The following is a 10,969-nucleotide window of genomic DNA, read 5'->3' as shown; positions in this document are numbered from 1 at the left end:
TGAGCTACTCTTAATTTGTTTCTTGCTTAAATATCTTTTGGATCATCTGTGGTGCATTGTATTGTAGGTTTATTGGAGATTGTGTCCTTGGGTGTGAATTTATGATGGTTGTATCTCACAAAATCTTGGTTCAGTCTTGGTTGAAAGCTTGTTAAGTGCAGGAGGCATGTCTTATAATATGCGTCTTTTTTAATCTCTATATGTATGCATGAATTTGGTAATAAGTGTATCTTGAATGTATTATGCATGACTTAATTATAATGTTTATGTTAATTAGACCTATGAAGTTGTTAAAATGTTAATTGACCTTATTTATGACATTGTGATGTTGGTAATAATGTTTATATTTGCTTAAGTAAATATATATGGAAGATAAATTATATCTGTCTCATTTGGACCGTGAAGATATAGTGGATAATGTGGTTGGTGTAGAGTTCAATATAGTTGCAAACTTACATAAAAAATTACAAATAACCACCGCACTGGTCGCATTGACAATGTTATTCATTGTTGGACATGCCTTGAATATATTGAATATGTGTTCGAGTGCATTAAGTATTGTTAGCGATTTTCTACCAGACAAAGACCGTCGAAGGGAGAAAGTATTGTCTAACTTTGTGCATACTAATCGGTGTCGAGACATTATTCGAATGGGTCCAAAGGCATTTATTAATCTGTGTGAGAAACTAAGAACAACTGCTTAGTTAAGGACACAATTCAGTCGATAATGGAGGAACAAGTAGCTCAATGTCTTCATATAATTGACCCTAAAGTTAAGAATTGAAGTGTGACATTTTTCTTCCATCAATGTGTGCTTACCGTTAGCAAACACTTTCACATTGTGTTGGATGCTATTTTAAGTCTAGAATCTAAATTTTTAATTTAATCCTCAGAAAATGAGGTTCATCCATATGCCCTACACAACATTCGATTTTAACCGTAATTTAAGGTAGTGATTTCAATACTTAAGATTTAATTTTATGAAAGTCCAATAATGTTTTTGACTTTTTTAACGAGTTCTTATTTTTATGGCTAGGATATTTTAGGGGACATAGATGGAACTCGTGTACAAGTAAGGGTTCAAAAATCATATGCTGTAAGATTTTGAGGAAGAAAATATTGGTCAACTCAAAATGCGTTTGTCGTATATGATTTTGATATGAAATTCACATACGTTCTAGCTGGTTGGGAAGGTATAACATCTGATTCAAGAATTTTAAAAGATGCTCTTACTAGAGATGATCCGTTGGTTATCCGCGAAGGCCAATGTGTTGATTGAGGTCTTAGTTATTTTGTTATTAGTGACTAAATACTGCTATATGTACAATATTGTAGGAAAGTACTATCTTGGCGACGTTGGATTTATGTTGAGAAGAATAGTTATGACTCCATATAGAGGCGTCAAATATCACCTTAAAGAATTTGCATGCAGAGTACCATAAATATTGACTAATTCTTTGAAGAGGTTGAATATTTTTAAAATCAATATTCAGACGGTGCTTCGAGTTTTTATCTTCACATTCATCTCGTACAAGACGTCTAATAGGGATGTTAATACAATATCGTTTGAAAATGTTGCTTACATACCTAATCGAAGGAATTTCATTATAAACTATGATAAATATAGTTGTACCTTATTATGTTTGAACATTTTTTATCTCATGTAATATTGTAACTTGACTTAGTCATTTGTTTCATCATGAATATTCAATTTCACTTCAATAAGAAAAGAATTATACCACTTTGCAGTAAATTGTATTCACAAAATATTATATTTTAAAAATGGTTTAATATCTATTTTGGTCCCTATTATCGTAACTTTTGTTCAAAGTGGTCCTCGACTTTTTATGGCGTTTAAAGTGGTCTCCTTTTTTGTAATTTTTGTTCAATCTAGTATTTTTCCCTTACGATGTCTAAATTGTTAAAGGCATAGTGTCCATGTGAGCTTCAGTGAATGGCATGGCTACCATTTTCTCTTACGTGCATATCCTTTCACTACTAGTCTTACTTTAAACTTGTCAACTTCTCCTTTTTTTATTGAGTTTGATATTGTAAACCCACTTTACTATAACTAGTTTCGCTCCCTTTGGTCGATCAATTAATTCCAAGTGCCATTTTACTCAATCGCCCCATTCTCAACATTTCTCCATTTTTCTATCTTCACAGCTTCTTCAAAATTGAGTGAGTCGGCACTAATCGTAGGCAAAGAATGTTGAGTAGAAGACATCCTCTTCATCAGACAACCTTTCACCAGACACATAGTCTCTTAGCCAAGTTTATTGATTCCTACTCCTCCCTTCCATAAGACCTTCTGAAGTCTCTTAATTAGTGGCAAGAGACTCCTCTGGTTGTGCATCCACAACATCTTCTTCTACAGGAGATTCTTCTGAAACAACTTTGTCATCATCTTCCTATTCTAGCTTGCAAATAGTAGTGGACTCATGGTTGTTCCATTCCCATGCTTCATTTTTGGCAAAAAATCACATCTTTGCTTACTATAATTCTTTATCAGAGAGGATTGTAAAGTTTGTATGCCATTGATTCGTCACTGATTCTAAGTAAAACGCACTTCAAGCTTTTCTCATCTAGCTTAGATATCAAATAATTAGGTACGTGAGCATAAGAGACATAACCAAAGACTCTAAAATGATGGTTTGATTCTGTTCCAGGCTTCTTCGAGTGTTTTGTCCTTCACCACTAGCATTGGACACAGGTTTAACACGTGCACAACCCAATTTACTCCTTCTGGCCAAAAAGGTTTTACACACTTTCTTTTCAGATAACATGTTGCGAATCATATTCATGATTGTTTGATTCTTCCGTTCTTCAACACCATTTTATTGCGATGAATATGCAGTTGTTAATTTCCTTTGCACTCTATGCGCATTGCAAAAGTTGTTGAATTCTTGAGATGTTAACTCTCCACCACGATTTATGTGCAACCCTTTGAGTGACACATTTGTTGTTTTTTCAACATGTAACTTGAAGCTTTTAAAAACATTAAAAGCCTGCTCTATGTCCAATGCCCTCTTCCTCATCTAGCAAGACCAACATATTGGTTGCTCTAAGTCACTTTTCACTGTAGGAAAAATTGATATTACCAACTGTCAAAATCTGTCACTAATATATAAAATGTGTCGTTAAACTTTACTGATAATTTACCTACATTTGTGGCCATCAAATCTTGATACCGAAGTGAACTTTAAACATATTTCAATATCACAAAACTGGCTTGTAAAGTGAGGTTTGCACCCACTTATACATTCTAAATTGACCTTATCTCTAGTCAATGTGAGACTTTCAACACAAACACAAACACACACATATATAAAATATATAAATAGGTGCAAACCTCACCTTTTATATATATAATATATATATATATATATATATATATATATATATATATATATATATATATATAATAAAAAAAAGAATAAAATAATTAATATTAATACATTATAATGCATCATAATTAATAATAACTGATAATAAATATAAATATTAACATTAGGGATATTACATGAAATTTTAAAAGCTAATTAATAATGTGTCTGTCATTCACACTCATTTTAGAAACAATAATAATGTTATCATAAATGAGTGAACCTGAAAGAATAATTATATTTTGTATTAATATGCATGTTAATCTATAAAATTGTTATTTGTTAAAAATATCTTAATTTAACTTTTTTATATAATGTTTTGTAATACAATGCACAAAAATGAGCCTTCTCTTTTTCTTTCTATATACATTTAAAAATACTTTTAATTTAATTTATAGATATGCTAATTTTTTTAAAATTTATTATATAAATAAAATTATAAGTTTTAATAAAATCACATATGAATAAAATATATAGATAAATAATATATAACAAATATTTCCTATTTAATTAATAGAATGAATAGTTGATTAAAATGACATTCATGTCTATTTTCTATATTTATTGTAGTAATTTTAATTTCTATAAACTAACTTATATAATTTTTCTTCAATGTTATTTTAAAATGGATAAATAAAAATTTTGAAATTATAAGTGAAATTTAAATTTAATTTTTCAAATAATATATTCTACTTATAACGTACAAATATCAAAATTATTTTTATATAATAAAATAAAAAAATTAAATTTACTTTATCTTGAATATTACACTGAGTAGCATTTATGTGAAAAAAGTTAAAATAAATTTGTAATTAATTAATATATTTTAATTACTTATAAAATATTAAAGTCAACTTTAATTATTTACATTTTTTCTTAAAAAATAATTTTTAATTATATAATTTTTACTGTTTATCACATACATGTTTTAATTATTATAACAAAATTTGATGTATATTTTTAAAGAAAATATAAACAAATTCTTACATTTATTGAAAAAATCATTAAAAAGGATAAAATCCAACATAAATAATATAAATATAGATTTTAAGTAATGAATTTAGTTTGTTTACTTTAAAATTTATTGTCAATTAACTAATCTTGTATGACTTAATATCTTTTACGAGTATTTTCCCAATAGCGAAAACAACAAATAATACTTGAAATCTAATAATCATCGAAACAGAACAAAGTTGACTCAACCTTTAAAGATTGGAATGAAAACCACCTTATTATTTAACAAAAGAGAAATAGTGTTAAGGTAATATTTCAAGCTTTATCCACATCAATATTTTTAAGAATAAGTTTCTTCCACCAAACTATAGATAAGTGTCCAGAAAAATTATAGCATCATTTATATATTTAGGATATGTTCAACATTGTATAACTACTGTGTAAGAAAAAAAAAATTTAAGTATGGAGTTTGTTTAGAAGTGGTAAAGTTTATTTCAACTAGATTCATTGCTAAGTTGTAGATGTAAAAACAATGATTAATTCCTTGAATTAAAATCATAGGAGGCATTCTCTGAGTTTCATGAGCAACAATGAAAAATACACAGTTTAGGCAAATGGAAACTGTATTCAAAGGATTGGTGAAGAGAAGGAGAATACATGTTATGTACTTAAAAAATTTTATTTGTTCAAGGAAGAATACTTTTTAACTAAATGTGAGGGATGAAGATTTAGAGACGGAAAGATGGTTTAAAAATGTCAATGGGCTTTTGGTGTCCACTAGTTCAGTAGTTTAACTTGTAAATACCATTATTATCAAAGTGAAACTTATAAAAACTTTAAATTTGGTCTTTAAATAGTCCCATGAATATAAGCAATCTTTAGGTCATGGAATGATTTGACACAATTTTTTATAATGATTTTTCTAAAAAGTAAATTATTTTGACTTGAAATTTATATCAATCCCTCTAATTTTTTTTTTCTCTGCATATATGATTAACTTAAATTTTAATAAATGTAGAAGTCATTTAAGTTTAATATATACTACACATTCTCAATTATATATATATATATATATATATATATATATAATATTACATCTCAAAAATTGAAATTAAGTAAACTTTAACACCTTTCATCTTATTTTATTGTTATTTTTTTCTAAAATAAATATGACATTTTATTGCAATACTTTTACATGAATGTTTTAGGAAGAAATTAATAAATTAATATAATTAACTTTTTTTTTTTTAATTTGTGTCTATTCGATTATTTGTTGTTTATAATTGAGAAGAATGAATGTGGTACAATTATACATATATAATTGCTCAGAGTTAACAATTTGAAGCATAAAAATTCCTATCTGTGAGTTCTTTTTTGTATTATCTATGAACATATAACAATGGAAGCCTCCCCAAAATCTACAAAAGTCAGACTCATATTTTCTGTTAGATATTTGAAGAATTTCTAACTAAATTACATTAATCTAATTTCTTTTAGCATCTATATCCATTTTTCAACCATCTCCTCTATAATTACAAGTATTGTTAATATTTGGATGTAAAAGAAACTCTGAATACTAACTTTCATTGAATATATACATAAACATAAGTTCAACAAACATCATTATAGTGATGGTGATTCTCCCTCATCTGTTATTTAGATACAGTAACAATTTTATGGATAAAAGGATAAATGGGAATATTTTTGAGTGGTGTAAATGCTTTGATTCTACCCCTTTTTTTATCTCTACCACTAACAATTGATTTTTCATTTACAACTATTAGGAACAACCCTTAACTTTTGGGTATAAGAGTTGTCAAGTCTGAGTTCATCTCTCAAAAATGGCTCTACTTAGGACTGAAGGGATTAAAAAAACGTTTGAATAATGTGGTGTTTATGTGACCAAAGGATCCTTTTTAGGAAAATAAATGCATTATTTTTAGGAAAATAAATTCAGCAATTTTTTTAGTTTGGTTGGTTATTTATCTTTACTTCTTTGAATGTGTATCTTAATGCATAAGCAACTTTACTTACAACAAAATGAGGTGGGAGAACTCAAAAAGAAAGTAACTTTGTCTATTTCAAGAAAGTTGAGACTAAAAGAACACAAATGTTTTATCTCTCAAGTGTTCTCCAATAACAAGATATCTCAAACTATATTCTCTTTTAAAAGTGCTATCTTGGATAACTAGGATGCCTTGTAGACATGACATAAAATTTTATTGTCTATTTTTTGTTCTTGAAATTAGGTTTGGAAAGATCCGAAATTTTCAAAATATATATTATGTATTTTTGTTTCATTTCAACTAACATAAACGTATCAATCTTCCCATTATAATTGAAACTTTGAAAGTAAATGTCTTTTGACTTGTTATATGAGACTTTCTTTTTCCAGCTCAATAACTTCCAATTCTTCCATAAAGTTTAGAAATCAAAGGTTTCAATTATATTTTCCAAGACTCCAAGCTACACTCCATTAAGCTCCTTCTAGACCTTCTTTCCACACCAACACTCAAAATTGATAGGGACATATGAAAAGTCTACGTATATAAGTCCAAATCCCCACTGTTCATCATCAATGCTGGGTGGATTGTTACTAGAAAATATTGATTAACACATTTACACTACCTTGGAATTTGATTTCATATTTGCATATGAGGAAGCTTAAAAAGATAAAGCATCATATCACATTATCATGACTTGGAAATCAACCCAGAAAAGGTTTTCCCAATTGAAGACAACAAAGATAGTTTTTTCTAAGGTTCTACTAAAGTCAGAAAATTATGAATTCTTAATTAAATTATTCATCAAACACAAGACAAGTTCACTTGTCCAAAGAAATGAGTTATATATATATACACGCTTCACCCTACTTAGAAATTCACTGCTGGATTGATATATAAATGATTAAACTAATGAATTCATGTGAGTTTACAGTTTGATCCATCACAATATATCATGAAAGGGTATATCTATAAAAATTAATTCAATTTTTAAAACTATAGTAATATTTATTGAAGATTATTTTAGTTTTATTCAAAGAGTTATATATATGCACAAAATTCAATAAATCATTTAACTTGAACTATTCAAAAATCATCTATTAAATATAATTTTTAAATAATTAATTATACATAATAAAATATTAGAAATCGACTAGCTCGAGTGAAGAAATTTTTCTATAAAAACATTAAAATAATGAGTCGTCGTGATCTTCACTATAAAATTGACTCTTTTTTTCCCATTTAAATTTCGAAGAAAAGGAAATTTGAAACTTAATAAAAAATTGTTTAGATCGATAGATCAAATATTTACGTCATCAAAGAAACAAAATTGAATCACTCGAATGTCTTTTTATTTATGTCTAATTATTTTATAGTCGCTCGTATATTTAGTTATAAAAATGAAAGCTCATAAATTTATATGATAATACCTTCTTCAAAAGGAACAAAATATTCTTCTATATAAATTTACGTTTTAAGTATTCTCTTATTAATCTAAGTGTTCCAAATAAATATTTTTTTTATTGTTAGCTCATATCTTCTGGAAAGAGGTCATTGTAAAAAAAAGCTCAATTGTTTCATAAAAGACATCAAAACCAATGGCAATATCTTTGATTACATGTTAAAGTACCTTAAAAAAGAGATAAGTGTATGTTTATTTAATATAAAAAAATGAAAAGAAAAAAAATGTAAGGATATAACTCTGGCCTTTTGCTGTTGGTGGCTTGGAAGGAGTTAGGTATGGCGGCTTTCATGTCATAAAACTGTTGGGTGCATGCTGCATGTTGCATGTTGGGGGAAACCATAACATTTAAATTATATACTTAGTAATAATTAATGGTTGGTGACATTCCATTGGACCATACCATCATAAAAATAAAAATTATTAAATTAAACAATTCTCAAAAACAGTAAAACCATTCCCATCATCAATAGGAAGTTTTAAACCTTCAAATAGAATAATATATAAATCATTTTCTCATGTTCTCCTTTTCCTTTTAGTTTGTCGTTTTCATTAATGTAAACGATAAGACAGAGGACACCACAAAGTACAACCCTCAATTAGTTTGGTTAATCCGTTAATGCCATGGAAACATTGGAACAACGTCAAAACAAACAATGAACTAAAAGGAACACACTGGTATTTTGTTGACCAACGATATCAATGTCTCACACAAACACGACAATGTAACTTTTGTTCTTACCACATTACCATGCTTGGTCTTGTAATTTCCACCTTTTAATAAGCACGAGTAACTTGTAACGAAAATTACCATCGAATTTCACTCTGTTGAAGTGCACACTTGAAAAGAGAGTGGAAGAATCAGTGTTTGTTTTCTTTATCTAATGACACTTAATGATGTTAATGAGAATGTTGAAAAGGTTTAGGAGGAGTGACCCACAAGAGAAGAAGATGCATGTGAGACCCAGTCCTTGAATTCTACTTTTTACTGCTTATTGGGTCCTTTATTTTGTTGGTTTTGTTTTGTAGTAAAAAAAATGGGACCAAAGATAATGGCCTACTTGGATAAATTTTTGTGGGGTAGCTAAGCATGATAGGATTTGGGTAGGGTCCCTTAACCTAGGATTTAAATTTTCATTATTTGGAATAACTTTTTTTCATCTTGATTTGCTTTTTAAAGAGGCTCCCATATGGAGACAAGGACCGACCAACCCTTCCTCACTTTCACCACTCTTGGATAGATATACTTCTCACTTTTCAATTGGATTCACCCTAATAGGCACCTTGCAAAAAATTAACTATATATATATTGGCCATATATAATAACTCTTTTTTTACATTTTAAAACAACGTACCTTTAAATAATTTTAATTTAAACATTACACAATTTAAAATTTGACACTTACTCTTTTATCTCTCAAAATTACATGTTCTTTTCAAATTTTATTTTTTCCTTATATCACTAGTGTGAAATTTATAGCGATTATTTATATCGGTTGTAATTTACCATATATTAAAAGTGACATGACGATATATAACTCCAAATAAGATAACATTTTTATATTAGTAATGGTTATAAAAGATATAGAAAGTGGGTGCGGTGATATTTTTGTAATAAAGATGAAAATTTTCTTATTAATTTTGATTATTAACCAGTATAAAAAGTGGAAGGAGTGACATTTTTGTAATAAATAAAAAAATTGTATATGTCACTTATAATTATAACCGATATAGAAAGTAGACACGATGATATTTTTGTAATAAATAAGAAAATTTTCTATATTGATTTTAATTATAAATAATATAGAAAGTAATTTTTTTTTTAAATTAGGATACACGGAAACCTTAAACTTTATAAATCTTAATAGTAGCACCCGCGCGAGCGCCTTCTTCCTCCATTCATACTCCTAGCATGTTTGAGCACCTTCTCACTCCATTCACACTCCCTACACATGAATCTACACATGCATACCTTTGAGCATCGTTGTCGTTGCAATGGCTGCAACCACGACCGTTAACAAGCCTATAACCATGGATCTGCACTATCGACGAACATTTTCCTCTTGCGGGAGGCTTGTCCATTCTCATTCTCTGATTCGTGATTCAGCTTCTCCGACATTTAATCTTCCTCTCTGACGAGCCATAATCAAAATGTAGTTCTCCACAATGTCGTTCGCATTACACGTCAACGGAGGCTAGAGGCGCAATATTCTCTGAACTCTCTTATCTCTTAAAAATCACCTCCATCGGTGATTCCACTCCAAAACATTTTGGAAGTCGCTTGTACAACACTTGTTGCGTTTTCAACACTAATTAGCATTGTTACCCAAGGTTGCTACTCCCTCTACCACTGTTGCATCGAGTGAAATTTGAAGAGATTTTTTATACTAGTTGTACCTTTAATTAGTATAAAAAGTGACACTTTTATACCGGTTATATCGGTTGTGAAACCAGTATAAAATATCAATATTTTTTATACCTCATACTTTTATCTCGGTTCTTGAACCGGTATAAAAATACTTTTCTATATTAATATATGCTTAAATATCATAGGTTAATATATTTTTGTTTTAAAAATTAAAAAACTAATCTAAAAATACTATTATTGTCCAAATTTTTGAATAATCATTTTTGTTATGAGAAAAGTGTCACAAATTTTATCTTACTAAATTTTTTACAGTTGAAAGGATGAATTTCAACTTTTGATCATATATTTCTCAAATACATATTTATTATAAATAAAAAAATTCGTATATATATTGTATTTTAAAATTTTTATTCTTATTTCTACACTTTTAATTTTGATTCATCATAAGTTCGAATAATTTTATGTTCAATTAATTGTTGTAAGAATTTAAACAGAAACTATACATTTTCACTTATTCAATATGTAGTCATGAAAAACAAATATAATATTTACAAAGAAGGAAGTAATTTTCATGAACCAACCAATTAAACTCAAACATGTATAATCTATACACATGTTCGGATACATTATTAAAACAAATAATTTTAACAAGTAGATGTTAAATATAATTCAATTCTACAAAAACTATAAATTCTACAATCCTTAAGCCTAGTTTAATTCTACATAAATTGGTATAGTAAAATAATGTTCATACCCACTTATATATTATATTTCAAAAGTAATATTGGATATTTAG

This window comes from Vigna umbellata, chromosome 1, assembly GCF_029865625.1.
Source record: "Vigna umbellata cultivar VRB3 chromosome 1, Vumbellata_1.0, whole genome shotgun sequence".
NCBI classification, from domain to species: Eukaryota; Viridiplantae; Streptophyta; class Magnoliopsida; order Fabales; family Fabaceae; genus Vigna; species Vigna umbellata.
This window is presented reverse-complemented; position numbering follows the sequence as displayed.